At 40.5% G+C, this 18,375-nt stretch overlaps 1 protein-coding gene across 2 annotated transcripts in view; it reads left to right on the top strand.

Moving 5' to 3' along the window:
* Positions 1-18,375, top strand: part of SLC24A2 (solute carrier family 24 member 2) — a 131,546-nt gene that overhangs the window by 26,359 nt on the left and 86,812 nt on the right. The gene's annotated exons all lie outside the window — the stretch shown is intronic.

Here is an 18,375-nt window from a genome sequence, read left to right as displayed (position 1 = left end):
CAGAGTCTTTAATTAGGATTCAGGGCTGCTTTACATGTTGAATTCTGAGGCAGTCTTGCCTGGTGCCTCCTGCTATGTATAGAGAGGTGAGGATGAAAAGCAAAATAGCAAACTTTGTTTTAACAAATTTGGTTTGAGTAACTGTGCCAGCAAAAAGAGGTCCAACTATCACTGTTCGATCATACTTTGCACATTCCTGCTTTGCACAGCAGGGACCACCACACAGATAATGGAGGAAGCGCAAATGTGAATGTGTAGAGCCTTCCTTAGTCACAGGTTACAAACCAGTGTGTGTTTGAGGGTCTTGTTTTTCAGGGTGATTGCAAGAGGGCTGTTGAGTTTCCAGTAATAAAGTATGCTCAACTCTGCAGCATATAAGCAACTGAACTCACCTTTTGCGGAAGGAATCGTTTTTAGGATTATACCTGATTCAAGTGGGACTTGCAGCAAAAACATTGAACATGAAAAACATATATTTTGGTATTGATGTAGACGCATCTTAAGGTTACATTTAATATTAGTTTAGTGCTTTAGATTGAAGTAGGTGAGTATTATTATCCCATATTGAATATGGGGAAGGGGGATCAAGATTGGGATGGTGGGTTGGTTCACATATAACGTCAAACCATTGTGATAGTTGCTAGATTCACAGATAATGTAAAGCTATGGTGTGATTTGTTAAAATCTGGCTTGTCGTGTGTCCAAACCCATCCCCACAAATAAACCATGGTTTTATAATCAACTACAAACCACAAATGGAAGCCATGGTTTGTTGTTGGCTTGTTTAAACATGGCATGTCATGATGTCTAAATCCAGAACTGTGGCTTGTTCCTGGTTTGTTAGTGCTGCTGCCCACCCTGAAAAAAAGGTGTCCAGCAAGAGCAGACTGAAAACTAAACTGCTATGAAGGGTGGCAAAATGGGTGGGAGAGGAACAAACAAGAAACAGGCAAAACAAGTTGCAGTTTTTTTGCTTGTCTGCAAGATAATTCATTGCTAAAACAACAAACCATGGTTCATATAAACCATGGCTAAGCATTATGTGCGGGTGGGGCAATACATTCTGTATGAGTGAGCTACTTTATAGCTGAAGAGAGTTATCAAAGTATTTTAAGAGAGCCATCCTTTGGCCCCTAGACAGCATCTTGGGGGCCATAGGAAAGTTCGGATTCCTGGATCTGAGGTATGAGTCAGCGCTCTGACCTCAGACCTAGGAGTCTGTGCTCCCCTCCACCTTGCAGCTAGCATGGAGAGAACAGCGTCGGCTGCCTCTCTGAGGTTGCAAAAGCAACCTCTGAGGTAAGGCAAAGGGGATGTTCCCATAGGTGGGGAGGGGACTGGGGAGCCCAGCTTATGAAGAATCCTCCATCCTCCCCAGCCTCCCCCCCCCCATGCTGTAGCTAGATGGGCGAAAAAGCCTGTCTAGCTGAAACGCAGAGTGGGAAGAGTGTGGAGGCGACAACTTCCTTCACCGCTCCACCTGCTCTGCTTTGGATGGCCGTCAGCCTCCAAATTCAGAGGCTTACCGCCATCCCCATAGGATTGCGCCCTAAAAGGATCAAAATCAGGTGTATGCTCTGTCATCTAAGATATAATCTCAATATCCCTCCCTCCCGCCAAAACCCTTTAGCAAAACACCAGGCATGCATCTGGTGAAGCAGTCTTCTAGGGATACTGACAATAATCCATGCAGTTATCCTTGGTTGGCTTGTACTGTTTCCACAATAGACCAGGTCACTTGATAGTCATGAACACATGTAGCCATTACAATTCATTTGCTCAGATAGTGGGCCATAAGACTGGGCCTTTAGTAGCATTATCTAGTTTCTTAGCAGTGGATTACATGTTTCTGTCATTTTTCGACTTATGTCTCACAATAAATATTTCAGGTTCTACAGAGGAAGTTGTCTTCTGTGTATTATAAATGTAAGTAACAGCTTGGAAAGAGGTGCTATGCAAGAAGCAGTGTTACTAAATCAAGCCTGTGACTTGAATTTTTCAGTAGGCTTGGGGTATCTTAATGTTAAGCTACTTTAGATGTTTTGTAACAGAGGTTTTTACCACTCTGCTGGATTCAAAAGAACACCTGCATTTATCCTTTCTTTGAGCTGCGTTTCTTGATTTACATACATGCACATTAAATTATGTTGCTAATGTAAGAAAGCACTTACCAAAGCCATCCTTACCAACAAGTAATTGTATGTGGAGCTTAGGTTTGTTGCAACATAAAAATATTTAAGGTAGAGGTGAATTCCCATCCCCAGTTCTGTCTCCAGACATCTGATCAGGCAAAAGAGGAGATGAAGAAAGATGGAAAACATGATGTTTGAAGGATGATGCTTTAAAACACCCTGGACTGGAAGGTGATGAGTAAGGATTCCACCTGCAGTTTGGTTGGAAACACATTTAGGGGACCAGAAACAGTGTCATAGTCCACAGGACAGGGTTGAATAAGGGGAACCCAGAGGGTAGCTTCCCAAGCCCTTGGTGACAACCACTGTATGAAACTGGATGAGAAGGAAACTGGTGAATTGGATAACTGCAAAACGCATGTGCTTTTTTCTTTTCTTTTGTCATTATAGCTGCATATTCCAGCTATTCAGACTATTCAGCTAGCTCGGATGGTGCTGTTGATACATGCAGAGTGTAGAGAGTCAGTGTGCACTGAATGTACAGCACTTCTCCTTTAAAGCCATCATTGGCATGCATCTAAAGAGGCAGAGGTAAGATTAGATGATCTAGGATTGGATATAGGAATGTTTGTGGGAGGTCCCATTGGAGCTTAACCAACCTTATGACCAAGGAGGATGAAGATGGGGCCACTAGGCTCAGGAGTTCAGTCATTTTGTGAGAAGGATGGGAGAAGCCCCACACTTCCTATTTTTTCAAGCATCACTATCCCTGTCACCATTACAAGTCCTTCCTGCCACTAAGATAATCTCCCATGTACCTTCATACACTCTGTTTCTTCTGTAACACATATTGTTTAAATTAGCCGACAAAATCTTTGAGATAGTTGCCCGTTAATAAAATAGTTTCACCCCACTGCCATCTATGTTCATGAGGGGATGGCTTTTTTCCAGAAGAATCTCTTTTGTAATCTACTGTAATTACAGCTTGGATAGGTTTTTAAAACTAAAGCAGTTGTCCTTTTCTTTTCCTGACTGAAGTAGTGTTCATATTAACCATACACTTTTATATTGTGTTATTTTTAATACCAAGAGCACATACGTTGTTAAACCAAAGACATTCTAAAGATGGATGAGTCATAATTAACTTTATATAGGCTGATCTTTATACTAGCACTGCTTGGTTTCTGAAGGTAAAATCCAGACCCCTTAGCAAACAATGGTGGAACATGCCGTTGACTTCAACAGAACACTCAGCCTCCAGAACATACTGTTAATTTGAGTTAAAATAATAGCTTGCACATCAGCTATAAACTAAGAATTTATAGTCTGCATTGTAGCAGAAATACTGTACATTGAGTTCTGTGGTCTCCAACTCAGATATTTTTCAGCATGTACATTCGATAGTTGTAGCTGTTGTTATTGTTCAAGTGGTTTTCCCATGCCACATTATTCATTTTTAGATGTAGGCACCACTCAGTTCTCTTCCTACTGTATTGGCTTAAGAGTGGGAGGTGAAGATGAAGCCTATCCCCATGAGACAGAAACATAGGTATTAGTAGGATTCCCAGAATCTTCATACAGTATTTTCAGAAGTTTGTTTCAGTTCCGTATATAAAACATTTTATGCTTCTTGAATAATCATTTATGTACTATTGGAAACTGCAGCGATTCATAGCAGACATTCTACTTAATAATATCTCATCTTCATATGCTAAAAATGATAGAAAGAAGAGATGAAAAAGATCGAATTAGAATATTAATTACTTTTAAGCTGTAGATAAAATTAATTTCCAACAGCATGCAAATCTGTGAACATCGTCTGAACATTTTAGAGCACACAGATGCAAAGCAAGCAAAAATGAATGGTTTGGATCTTAAAGCTCCAGTGGGAGCATCCCCTCACTGGGTTTCACTCACATGATGCTCCCATGAGCAGAAGAGGGAATTTTTGTCAATTTCTCCTCTACCCTGTAGCCACTTGGACACACAAAAGTCTGCTCCAGAGGGTTGCCCTGGAACTTTGGGCATGAATAGAAGTATTTCTTCCATTCATTTCTCCCAACCCAATGTCTGTATTTTGCTGCAAATTCATGGCATGAACTGGTATTCTAGCTTTCAACAGTGTTTTTATTGAATGCATGAAATGAATGAATCTTTGTGCTTAAGACTAAAATACAGACCACCTAATTAGAATAGCTGCAGTTCCCTTCTTGATCTTAGTCCGTTGTTGGTCTTTCCCTTTTGCTACCATTTACTTATTTTTTTTACTCCAATTATAGATGCCAATATCTCTTGATAATACTAAAAGTATACTGCATCAAAAGACAGGAAAGAATATAAAATAAGTTAGCTTGAATCATCACAGCATCATAGGAGCTACAAGGTATTTGGTGCTTACCGGATAAAGCTTAGGCAGGTGAGGCATCTCAGAACTCCTTGGATAGGTCAAACTTCCAGCTGGTCTTAACAGAGAAGCACAAATGTTTTTTAGACACATCAAAGTGTATGTGGTACCAAACTCTTAAGTACATGTGGTGGAAACACGCCAGGGAGCCATGATTGGTGCAACACATCCACTGCATCGTGGGAGGCATGCATTTGCCAGGATGCAGTAGACATGCTGCAGCAATTTGTATGTTTAGCACAGCAAGCACTACCAAGCACTGGTCTGCCTGTGATGCTGCATAAAGTGTGTGGCAACTCCAAATCCTTGCCTAATAGGTAACTCTTGTACTGCTTTTAACAAATACAAAATGACCAGAGGATCCAGTTCTTTTCTCTTGTTCCTCCCCTCCCTATGCATACCTAACTTCACACTTTAATCCCATTAAAGCTTAAAAATGGTTCATGAGGCAGGACCTCCTATCTGCTTGGCTGGGTCGGTATGACATCCCTATAAATCTGAGGATCCCAAACCCTGTTTCAACACATCAAGAAGTGCTCATGCAGCTTATGAATGCATACACACAATGTTCCAGTGTGGCCATTTTTAGAGGATGTGACTGTCACCTGCATTCTTGCATGGGAGAAAATCCATTCCTGACTGTTAAATATACCAATGTAGATTTCTTGCATCCTTCCAGAGAAAATTCTCACAGTCCGTAAGTACCTGTTACTATAAGATGTTTCATTTCTAAATGTGTCTTATATATATATATATATATATATATATGTATATATAAGAGCTAATGACCTTATTTTCTCCCACTGGTATTAGAGCTAATGACCTTATTTGCTCTCACTGTTTTAGGATGCACGTTCCAGAATTTTGCTCCTATGATGATTAAGGTTGCAGTCTTATACACACTTACTTGAGAGTAAGCCTCACTGAACAGGTGTGCTGCTAAATACTTTTCCTCTTTCTTAGTATACATTTTTAATGGATTATCAATATCCATGTGTTCTTGTAGCCAAGTTTGGTGAACTAGTTAACTCTGTAGTATATAAATTTATTTCAAGTATTTTAAAGCTACTTTTTAGGGCTATGCCCTCCCAAAATTATGTACAAAAAGAAGTGAGAGACAAGGTACAATTTAAAGCTGATCACATCAGAACAGATGTCCAGAATTACTTTGTGACACTTCTTTGCTTACATACGCTATCGTATCAGTCAAAGGCAGTCTTGAAGAGATGGTCTTCAAGGCCTGCCTACAAGGGGCAAGGTGTAGATTATTAGAAGGGAGTTTGAAAGACTCAAGGCCTCAACTGAGGAGCCTCTGCCTCTAGTTCATGCCAATCTTGCTGATTTTAATCGTGGGCATTCAAGAAGGACCCTCTGAGGTAGTATACAGGCAGGTTTGTATGGGTGAAGGTGGTCCCAGGTCATTAAGGGCTTTAAACATTAGGACTAGCACTTTGAATTGGGCCCAGAAACATACTCGTAGCCTGTGTAACTGACACAAAATTGGAGTTATGTGTTTTCATTTCATTTATTGTATTTCTATACCGTCCCATAGCCGAAACTCTCTGGGTGGTTCACAGAAATGAAAAACGATTAAAATGCATTATATAAAGTGTAAAACCATTTGTCAGGGTTGTATCTGATCCCATAGAGTCCCAAAGCAGCTCTGATTCTGAGGAGGAGAGACAACTTGTGGGGGAGGAACTCTCTCAGACTTCAGAGGCGCAGCTGGATGGGAAGCCCCCCCCCTTCTCACATCCTTGGGAGTGACAGCGAACCAGGCATGGAAAGGGAGGGACAACCTAAACTTTTAGATGCGAGGTGCAGACGTAGGCACAAGCGAGAGATCGCAGGGGCTGAGCTTCGGCGCTCAGCCTGATTGGCTTGATGTCAACAGCTGCGCCCAGAAGCATCACGGGAGAGGGGGAGATCTTCCCCTCCCACCCCTTAAGTTCAGAGAATTGCCGCTTTTTCCCCAAACGGAGATCAACTGACGTCCTAACCCCTAGAACCCCTAGATGGCTGTTCCTTTGTAGTTTCACTGAGTCTTAAGCAATTAGCATCTGTATGCCTCATTAGGATAAATGGACTTAAAGCCTTGGAAAGCAGCCCTTTTGTCTGAGTGTTGATTTTGGCTATTGGAGTATTCAGTAGGCAACAGGAGAACCTTGAGAGCATTCACGTAATGCCATAGAACAAATAGTGCACGCAACAACAACATATATCTAAAACAATTTAAAACAGTCAGCCAGAGGCAATCAAAGAGACCCATTATATGCTGCCAAATGCCTGAGAGAGGAGGGCAGTTTTAACCCGATGCCGAAAAAATGACAATGTTGGCACCAGTGCGCCTTATCAGGGAGATTATTCCATAAGTGGGGGCCACCACTGAGAAGGCCCTCTTCCTTGTTGCTGCCCTCTGAGCCTCCCTCGGAGGAGGCTCCTAGAGGAGGGCCTTAGATGCACAGCATAGCATATAGGTCAGTTCATGCTGGGAGAGGCATTCTGTCAGGTACTGTGGTTCCGAGCCATATAAGGCTTTATAGGTCAAAACGAGCACTTTGAATTGGGCTTGGAAGCACAGAGGCAGCCAGTGCAAGCTGGCTAGAATCGGTCTAATACGTTTGGACTTCTGGTCTCCATTATCAGTCTGGCTGCCGCATTTTGCACAAGCTGCAGCTTCTGAACCGTTTTCAAAGGCAGATCCACAAAAAGCACATTGCAGTAATCTAACTTGGAGCTGACTAGAGCATAGACAACTGAATTCAGGATAGGGGCATAGCTGGGCCACCAACTGAAATTGATAGAAGGCACTCCATGCCACTGAGGCTACTTGAGCCTCAAGTGACACAGATGGCTCCAGGAAGACCCCCAGGCTACAAACCTGCTACTTTAGGGGGAGTGTAACACCATCCAGAACAGGTTGCGCATCCTCCATCCAGTCAGGAGAACCACCCACTAACAGCATCTCAGTCCTGTCTGGATTACGTTTCAGTTTATTAGCCTTCATCCAGTCCATTGTCCAGCCAGGCAACAATTTAGCACATCCACAGCCGCACCCGAAGAAGATGAAAAGGAGAAATGGAGCTGTGTGTCATCAGCAAACGGATGACAATGCAGTCCAAAACTCTGGATGACCACACTCAAGGCTTTCATGTAGATGTTGAATAACATGGGGGACAAAACCCACCCCTGTGGAACCCCATACTGGAGAATCCACAGGACTGAGCAATATCCCCCAGGTACCACCTTCTGGAGCCCACTATCCAAGTAGGAATGAAACCACTGCAATGAAGGGCCTCCCACTCCCAACTCAGACAATCATCCCAGAAAGATAACATGGTCGATGGTACTGAAAGCCACTGAGAGTACAAGGAGAATCAACAAGGTCACACTTATTAAGATTTTCTGGCTCCCATGAGCATCTGTGTGACTACATTTTGCATTATATGTAGCTTCTGGACAATCTTCAGAAGCAGCCCCATGTAAAATGCATTGCTGTAGTCTAATTTGGAGGTAACCAGAGGATGGATAATGTGGCCAGGTCCAAATGCTCCAGATGGGGCCACAGCTGGTGTACTCTTCCTTCTCTAGTGTCTGAATCTCTCTGCTATATCCATTAAAAGGGTCCTATCCAATCTTTTGCTGAGCTAAAAGCCTGTCACTTTTAATTTACTGTCTTAAAACAGATCATTAAAGGTGTCATATTGACTTTAACTATATTGATCCCCAGCTAATGCCCTCAGTGAAACAGACTAAGGTATTCCCCCCGCCCGCCCGAAATACAGTCATTATGAAATCATACTCCAACAATGTTTTGCTCCATGGAAAACATACCTTTGCAGAATCTTACTTACAAGTAAGTGTGCATAGGATTGTAGCCTGAATATCAAGATTAGTTTTTAATATATGGTATTTAAATTAGATACTGTAGTGGGACCTTCCTTATCTGTTGGTAACCACTTCTCTCTCTTATAGCCTATTGAAGTTGTGTACAGACTAACATTCTAAGCATTTCTATAGACAAGATCAGATCTGTGGCATTTGTAAGCGTTATTGGGTTCCTGTTTGTCATGTTTCAGATTAATTTGATTTGACTGTTGACAGGCCAACAAAATCTAGTTTAGATTTGTTGACATATGGCATATGCTTCATCCAGCCAGAACTGCATGTTCACATTTTCTCTTAGCATCACAGTTACTGTGATGTATCTGGGCGCTAGGAATTTTACAGTACATGCAGGTAACCTTAGGTTGTCTCTAATGCCCTTGTCTAGATTGCCGTGATCTTTGATGCTGGGTTATATACTGACACACTTTATCCTCATTCAGTTGAATTTCGCAGGGCCAAACTAGATGAGATGCCATTCATATCAATAATAATGAGTGAATGGCTTTTTAAAAGTAAATAATAAGTGTGTGTGTGTGTGTGTGTGTGTTCTGGGGGAGGGGATTGGGATTGGGACCCAAGTAGGAAGGTTTTAACCCTTTGCTCTCCACTGTGGTCTCATTCTGGATCACGGCCCACACACCTGCTGTTTGTACTGGAGGAAAAGCACCCATTCATCTATTCATACAGTTACCAATTGCAAGAATGGCATCTTGTTTAGTTTGGCCCTCAGTGAAAAATACATGTTTAGTCCTGCTGCTATAGATGAATCATTTGGGGATGCGGGGGGTGGGGGTCTGCATTCTGTATCATATCTGCTTTCTTTGCAGTGAACCCAGTATAATTTTTGACATATAGTGCTCCCTGTAGTTCTCACAGAAATAGGAATGTTACTAATACAGGATTGACCTCTCTAACCTGGAACCTTAAGTCCCCCTGCTGCTTGCAACGATGGCTAGGTAGGAAAAGCTTCTCTGGCTAATTCATGGTAGGTATTAAGGAAGCACAGCTATGCAACCTCCCAGCAGATTTCCTTATTTAAAAAGCCAGTAGTTACCATTGCAATCCAGGTTAAGGAATCAGCAGCAAGAAAAAATCCAAAGCAAAATGGTGCTTATCTTAGCATTGCCCAAATATAACCTGGTTTTAGCAAATGACAGATTCAAAGGCTTGGGTTTACAATGCAGAGTAACAGGCTCCTGAAGCTTTGTCCAAGATGTCTTGGGGTAACAAACTGTTTCTCAGATTAGTATTTTATTTGAACTTTTACTTTCTGTTCTGTTTTGTTAATATATTTGTATCCTTCCTTTTTAAAGCAAAGGGATTTCCAAGGTGGTTCATAATCAGAATCCAAATATATTAAATCACAATGCACAAAACAATGAACCAATATCTAGTAGGCTAAATTAAGCAGCAGTATTAAAATAAAAGAAAGAAGAAAAAGCTCAATAGAAAGGTAAGGAAGGATATACCATCAAATTCAGCCCCCCCCCCTTTGAAAGAATACTGCCTTTGCCTTGCATTTAAAAGCCAACAGGAGAGGGTAGAATGAACTTCTTCTGGGAGGAAGTTCCAGAACAGAACCTTGGTGCCGCTATTGAGAAGGCCCTGTCCTGGGTACCCCCACCCAAAGCATTTCAAATAGTAAGGGGACTCAGAGCAGGGTGTCTAAGGGTTAACTTAAGGTACATCTTAGCTGTTTAGCTCTGTTCACAAGGGTTGGGTATATATTAATGGAAATGGTAACTGCAGTGTTTCCTGCCACACTACAAACCTTGCTGGAAGTCATTAAGTGCAACAACTAGTGACAGAATTGAATAGTAATCTGAACATATTGTGTCTCTGAGCAGAGTGCATAGCAGTTGTGGTTATGGGAAAGGTTTCTCCCTGGTAGAAATTAGGGCTTACAAGAGGTCTGAAGGGATGTTAGCCAATGGCACTATTCGGATGTAAGGGCGGTGTCCAGCACCAAATCATGGATGAATTAACCCACAAATTATGAGGATCCATCTGAGCCAAGTGCAAGGTGCTACCTGTTTCCATTAACAACCCTTGAATGCCACATTTGAGGGTTGTAACTTCTGTGACATCCAAACAGGGGCACTTGGGGTTGTTCATGGGTTAACTTGGCTTTGTTTAACCCATGAACAACCTTTTCTGTGATGACAAGTGGTTGTCAGTAATATGCTACCTAGCAGATATTTTTGAAAAAATAAACACACTTAATCTGTCCCTTCAAGGTAAAGGTGTTATTTTAACAATGAGTGAGAAAGTAACTGTTTTCGAAAGAAACTCATGCTATGGATAGAGTATTTTGAAAATGCATATTTGGAAATGTTTCTATCAGTGTGTTATTTTGTTGCCGAAAGCGATGTAAGTGTGTCACCTATAAAAACTCTCATATTTGCACACTTTAAAAACTTGGAAATGGAATTTTCTAATATGTTTAAAAATCTTCCAGATGAAGAGTTTCAGTGGGTTTTGAATTCATTTGTTAAAGATATAAAAATGCAACACCTTCCAATTAGTTTGCAAGAACACCCGATTGACATCAGGGAAGATGGAAGTTTACTAGCAGAATTTCAACAAAAACCTTCGCATAATTGATGGGATTGAAAAATGAGTGTCATGGTTTAGTAAACGCAGCCAAAGATGCACTTCTTCCATTTGGATCTACATATCTTTGTGAGGTGTCTTTTTCGGCTATGACAGCCATTAAAACCAAGTATCAAAATAAACTTAGAACCAGACCTTTGAATCGCTGTATCACAAAGTGTTAAACCAAGATTTTCAAAAATAATGACGCAACTTCAATCACATTGCTCTCTCTAAAGATGTTACTATTATTATTAATAATAATATTTTAGTGAGAGCAAAAAGGGTTTTAATACCATTAATAAATAAATTATTTTTAAGTATTGTTTATTTCCTCTTTATCTCACCCTTTTTAAATTTCTATTTTTGTGTATGTTTTATAACGTGCATAATATATTAGTTCAGTAGTACATGTATATCATATATAAAAAAATTGAGCATGCATTCCCAATATATGTATATTTATATAAATAACTATACATATATTGGGGGTGCGTGCTCAAATTTTTTTACTGATGGGGTGTGCGATCAAAAAAGTTTGGAGATCACTGCCTTGATCAATGAGATGTGACTTTTAGAAATGTTTTGTAGGACAACAAACATTTTAGATTAATGAGGAACTAATTGTGGTTTTAAACCGGGTATAGAAAAAATAAAGTAACTCAAAAGAGTTGTATTGCATTACCACTTTTTCACCTTACGTTGTTATGTTCCTGTTTTGTTGCTCCATTGCACATATTCAAGCAGACTGCTGTATAGTTCCATGAGCCAGTGAAATAGATTATCTCAGTACATTCTGAAACACTTCCTTTCTTGAATGGTTTTCATTCAGAGTGAAAGACATGCTCCTTGATAAAACATGGAATAGCTATTTTATTCCTTGTGGGTAATTACATTTTTCCATCTCAAAGCTAGCTTTAACATGGTCCCCAGGAATGTGGAGGAACCTAGCTATTGAGGGTGCTCACTGGCTTGTACTTATGATGTCACCAAGAAACTCCCTCGCCCGCCAGTCTCAGAGCAGTTCTGCAGATGTTTTTGAAATATATTTTGCAAGTTGAAGGACATATAAAACTGACACACAATATAGAGATTGCTGATCCAGAGCTCAATTTGGTACAGTGTCAGTGCAATCCTATGTACACTTATTTGGAGTAAGCCATGTTGATCACAGTACTTCCAAGTATACATGCATAGAATTGCACTGCATGTATCTCTAATGGAAGCTGGGAAGCCAAGTACATACCACAGGTGAAAAACTTAACTGTAACTGATCTCCATAGCTGTCTAGAAAAATTTAAAAAATAAAATAGTACAGGTAATTTTTAGACAGGAAAGACAGGGCTTCAAAGATTTTGAAGAGTTCCTTCTTCTTACTATGCCTTCTCCAGTTGACTGACATTATACTGCAGTTTGACTAATGTACACGAACTGATTGTATGTGAGCATAAGTGCTATTTGGGATTTTTGATTCAGGTTAGAATATTTGCATTTTATAAACTGAATATGTTGAGGAGTACAGGTCACCATTGGTTCTACTTGTATTACACTCCCTTTCTACCAGACGTTTGGAGCTTTATTTTGACTGCTCTCAGAGCTTTTAGGAAGAGATTGCAGTGCTCAAAATCTGCTATATAAATGCTAAATATTATTAATAATAGTACGAGAGGTAGTACAAACATCTTAGGCTTGCCATGTTCATCAGTTCTTGTTTATGAAGGTCAACTTTCCTGACTAACCAATCCATACAGTCCTAGCTAGAACACATCCCATGTTTTTACCATTTGTCTAGATTTTTTTTTAGGGTTGGTGTGTCAGTGGGTTGTTGGGAGCTTTTACTAATATAAGAAGTTTTATAACCTAGCTTTGCATAAAATGTCAAATTGTATGCTGACTATTCTAAATATGGAATGTACACAGTTTTTTTCAAAGTAACCTAATAAAGATGGCAAGCTACTCTTATTTATATACAATAGTATTTTAAAAAATAAATTCTTATTGAGTGTTGTCAGTTTGCAGTAACATGTCAGAGAAAAGGACTGGGCCCTTCTTGTTTGATACATGTAACATTCAGGAAGCAGATGGTGTTCTACCTCATTCTACAGGATCTCTGTGATGCTGTTTCTAATTAGAATCTTAACAGCTTTAATACCATGTGTGTACTTTTAATAGGAAACATGGCATTGTGTAATATCTGTTAGTGTATAACTGAATGTGGATATGTAAAAAAAAACAACTTTGAGCTTCCAGAGTGGTGTTTGGTGATCTGAATGCATGATTTTTATCTTTGACAAATATATGCAACAAGTTACTTTATACAAATTTCTGTTGTATTTCAATTTGAAATACTACTACTATTAATACTACTATACATCATGGTTAAAGAATCTGAGGGAATGGTTCAGCTGTATTTCTGTACAATTATTCAGAGCAGGGGCGTCAAAAACAAAAATAGCTGTAATGATAGCTAACCTCTGATAGGAGATGGTACATTAGGAAGAAGAAGACTACTATTATATATCTAACTGTTGTATTAGCCTGAGGAAATATGACAGAAAGTAACATTAAAATCCTGTTATGAGCTATTCGCACATAATGACAACCCATCAATTTAAAAAATGATGGATTTTTGATATATGCAAACCAGGTGATAAGCTCTGCTTGCAGACTAAGGAACTAATCGGTATGAGCTAAGTGCCAGATTCACCATGTTAGAGAGGACAGACTGCAGAATGATGTGTTCAAAGCTGCCATTACAGGAATACTTACGTCAGTGCTAGTGACTAAACACTTAGGTCAGATTCCATATGCCACTGTTGGACACCTGGCTCATTTCAGGATTATTTCTGTAACTAGGGATTGCCCAGACTAAAATTACTCACATATGGACTTATGCAAAACTGATGAAATATAGTTAACATAATACTGCACTAGATCTTAGCCAAAAGGCCAAGAAGCTATTTTAATAAATGTATTAAAAGTTAGCTTTTAAACACAATCTTATTTGCCTAGACAGAACCAATTTTTCTTTGTGGCTTGTAAGCTTAAATTAAGGATCAGTGTGGTATTTATATATCCAGATTCTATTGTAGGAAACCATTTTATAGCACCATTATGTTTTGCACCAAACTTGAGGTGCACAATTTAAACCTACATTTTGAAAAATAAAATTAATGTCACCATAATTTTATTCTGGGAGAGTACAAAAGATGTGAAATTTATTCCTGATGTCAATAGACTGATTTCACTGATCATGCACAAAGAAGAAGCAATAGCCCAGTACGCATTTTGGATGAAAAATTATTTGTATGATTTATTTTATTACCAGAATCTTAGTAACTCTGACAAATCTAACCAGGCTGCAGATTTGAAAATAATTATTTTTTTAATAGGAGACTTAGGGCACAATCCTATGGCCACTAGGCAGTGTCTAGACAACCATAGGATTTTTTGGTTTTTGGGAACTGAGCTTGGAGCCAGCACTCTGAGCTCACTTCCCAGAAATCCAACTCCCCTTTCCTTCCCCCTCATAGTAGGCATGGTTTGTCCCCAACTCCGCGCTCAGAAGAGGGCGTTCTTGGGTGGGGAGGGGAAGAGACTCTAGAAGCACCAGTATGATGCTTCCTATGCGCTGTCCGGCCTCCCCCTCCCCCTCCCCGCTCCAGGGCGCCCCAGTTAGACGGCCAAAATCAGCCATTTAGCTGCAAATGCAGGGCAGCTGGAGCGCAGAGGAGAAGATCCCCTCTGCGCTCCGCCCACCCTGCATTGGATAGTCGGCCACCTCCAAGTTCGGAGGCAGCCGACTATCCTCATAGGATTGCACCTTTAGTTGACTTCAGTAGACTTACTCCGAAATAATCTTAAAGGTTCATTGACCAACCTGTGGAGATTATTTGTATGCAACTCTAAGAACAATGGTGCAACTCTAAGAACAATGGTGCAAGTTATCCCACAGATGTGTAACATTCTGTTGGAAATGGCTGTGTTTTAACACCATACTTGAACATTTCTGTAGTTATTTTTGATGGCTATGATTTTTCCCAATTAAATGGTGGTTAAAATGGTATGTGTCATGGATAGCGACTTGGAAAGAGTTTAAAATTGAAAGTCTTTAATATAATGTCAGAAGCCAGCAGGCTCTCTCTAATGTAATTGTTACTAATCCATATAAAAATTTGCATCCTTACTCAATTTCTCAGAAAGGATTTATTTAACACTTTATTGGAACAGATGAGAATCATGCTATTCCAGACATTGTTTTCACAAAGTTTGTCCATGAGTATATATTCTACTGTATGCATTTCTATTAAACTAAAAAAGTAGAATGTGTTTAGAACACAAGTGGAGACCTGCAACAAAATCCCCATCCCATAAGGCAGGGTGGGCAAATTGTAGCCCTTCAGATGCTTTGGCCTACAGCTCCCATAATCCCTAGCCAGCATAGCCCGTGGTGAGGGATGATGAAAATTGTGTGCCAAGACACATGGAGGGCCACAGGTTGCCCACTCCTGCCCTAAGAGAAGTGCTCTTTTTCTAGGCTCTAGCCAACCTGGAAAAGGACATTTGTAGTGCTGTCTAAGCCTTCTGAGGTGAGTAGGGAGGCAAGCTTCAGAAGGAGGAACTGAAAAAAGACACATTCTTCATTTTCAGTCCTCCTGAAGCTTTCACTGGCTGTGCTACATAGTGTTGAAGGACTCAGGATTGGGTGGGAGGACGGGCTGCCCCAAAGCTTCACATATAGTTGCTGGGGACCGGGGATATAATGTGGGTGTCCCTATTACCCTCATGCTCACCTTCAACATAGTATAAGCTGTTAGGGACTCAAGCATGCCAATTCCCTTTCTTTCCCTCCATTTTCCTTTTTCCTGCCTACAGCTGCAGGCCCGGCTATACCATTAGGGGTATCATAAAAGAGCTGCAAATTGCTAGTTATTTAATTTGTTATTATATTTTTACTTCTATATTTGAGGAAAGGTTCTTGTGGGATTTTCTGCTTCATGGGCCAAAATAACTTGGCTGGTTTGTGGTACTATGCACTTTGACTTGGGAAGGTAGGGGTTGACATTTGCCGCACTGCCTCATTTGCTGCCTCATGTCTTGGGCCGGTCCAGTTCAGCTGACACTTTCAACATTCTATGGATCAGATGCCCTCAATACTTAATTACTAGACTTATGCAGTCTGTCCAATGTCCTTTTCCCCCTCTCCCCTTGGCAGAAGTGAGAGTGCCCATAGAAAACAATGGAGAAATCCAGGATTTTAATGTAGCTGTGACTGGAAAGTAGTGTCCCACCCTCAACAAAAGGTAGCATCAAAGACATAGATTCCTGTCTTTGGTGTTCAATGTGACCCTGGAAGTTTTGTCTCCAGACAATGAGATTTGTTGCTCTAGAATTGTCTTATCTCAGTGCTCTCGGCATTCTATAGATTCCAGAAACTCACAGGGCCATTTCGTGGATGTGGGTATGTTCTACATTTCCAGAGGAATAGCCAAGTTAGTCTGTTGCAGCAAAAACAACAAAGAGTCTTGTAGCACACTATAGACTCAAAAGGATTATGCTATAATAACTTGGTGAGGGCAGTATCGAACACTGCTGGTCTGCTTACGCTAGTGGTACATCAATAATGTAAGTGGACTGACGGTGTTGGATATTTCCCTATGTCTTTATGGTACCACAAAACTGTGTTTTTGTTTTTAACTTTTAATGTATAAACTTGCATACTGCGGCATAAGCACTATCATATTTTTGGGTGGCCCTATTCCACTTCCAAATTGATAGGCACTTCATCACCCAAGTTCTGTATTAGAGGGAACGATGATAGTCTGCTCACTGTTCTTGTTTTAGTCAGCAATGGGACAGTTCTGGTATTAACAACTTTTGTTCCATTCAGGGGAAATGATTCTGTTTCCTATATGAAGATAAACGATAACATGCGGAAAGCTCTGGTTGAACATTACAATGGGCAATAAATTGAAGAAAACCCCTCAGAGGATACATGCAATTGCTTTGCAACTTATCTTCATCATAACTGCATGTATCAACAAAGTATCAAGGCTTAGTGGGATCATGAGTTAACTGCTACTAATCAGTTTTCAGAAATGTGCAGCAAGGTACTGCTCTGTTTTTCATTTTGAAGGTTAAAAAGTCAGAAGGGCACCATCTGTGCTTTAAAGCCCCTGGCTCATGGACCCAATCTGACCCATGGAGGCTTAAGAACATAAGAAGAGCCATGCTGGATCAGACCAAAGGTCCATCTAGCCCAGCATTCTGTTCACACAGTGGGCAACCAGCTGTTGACCAGAAACCCACAAACAGGACATGAGTGCGACAGCATCCCACCCATGTTCCCCAGCAACTGGTGTACATAGGCATACTGCCTCTGATACTGGACGTAGCATATAGCCATCAGGACTAATAGCCATTTATAACCTCACTCCCACATCTTTGTCTTCGCCATGGCAGTGAGTTTATTACAACTATTAGGTCCATTAGATTGTAACACCATTATGTATTCATGTACAACCTCAAACGGGGATAATTATATTATTTACAGTGCACAGGGCACTGATATGAACATGTGATGTCTTCATTTTCAGCTTGTATGATTTTTTACTTCTGAGGAAGCCTGTTGTGAAACAGGAGTATATACAGATTCCTGTAAAAACAGAAGGCCACAATCTCTACAACACAGTTCTCTCAGTTGTAATTAATTACTGTTTGTCCTTGGAACATTTAGCCAGTTTCATCTATATTTCCTTTCATTTTGTTCCTTGTATTGTGCTGTTACTCTTGTGGTCCTTTTTGTATACACACTGTTTTTGTCCCTTTATATTACGTCATTATGTATTTGCACTTGTGTGTTCCAGTTGTATGTGGTTTAGCAATTTTTGCGTTTTGTTTCCAATTGGTTCAACAACGTTTACATCTTGTCCTGGGTCCTCGGTGACACAATTTAGGTTTAAATGCAGGTCGCCTCCCCTCTGGTTGGTTCCGTGACCAACTGTTCCAGGGCACAATCGTTTAGGGCATCAGGACATTTAACTTCTTTGTTGTGACTGGAATAAGCATTTATTCAGTCAATGTGGGTGTAATTGAAGTCACCCATTATTATGGTGGCCTCCCTGATTTTGTTTTCCATCTCAAGGTCATACTGAGCATTCTGATCTGGGGGACGATAGCACATTCTTAATACTAAATTAGTTTTGAAGCCTGGTATTGTCACCCACAGAATTTCTGTGGAAGAGTCTGCCCCTTTTAGGTGTTCTAGTCTGCTCAACACTGTGCCCTCTTTGACTTACGGAGCAACACCTCCCCCAGTACTCCCTTTCCTGTCCTTCTTGTAGAGTTTATATCCAGAGA

The sequence above is a fragment of the Heloderma suspectum genome, chromosome 2, assembly GCF_057233095.1.
Source record: "Heloderma suspectum isolate Gila_16-S chromosome 2, 16-S_ref, whole genome shotgun sequence".
Lineage (NCBI taxonomy): Eukaryota > Metazoa > Chordata > Lepidosauria > Squamata > Helodermatidae > Heloderma > Heloderma suspectum.
The sequence above is the reverse complement of the archived record's forward strand: the minus strand, read 5'-3'. Positions and strand labels throughout refer to the sequence as shown.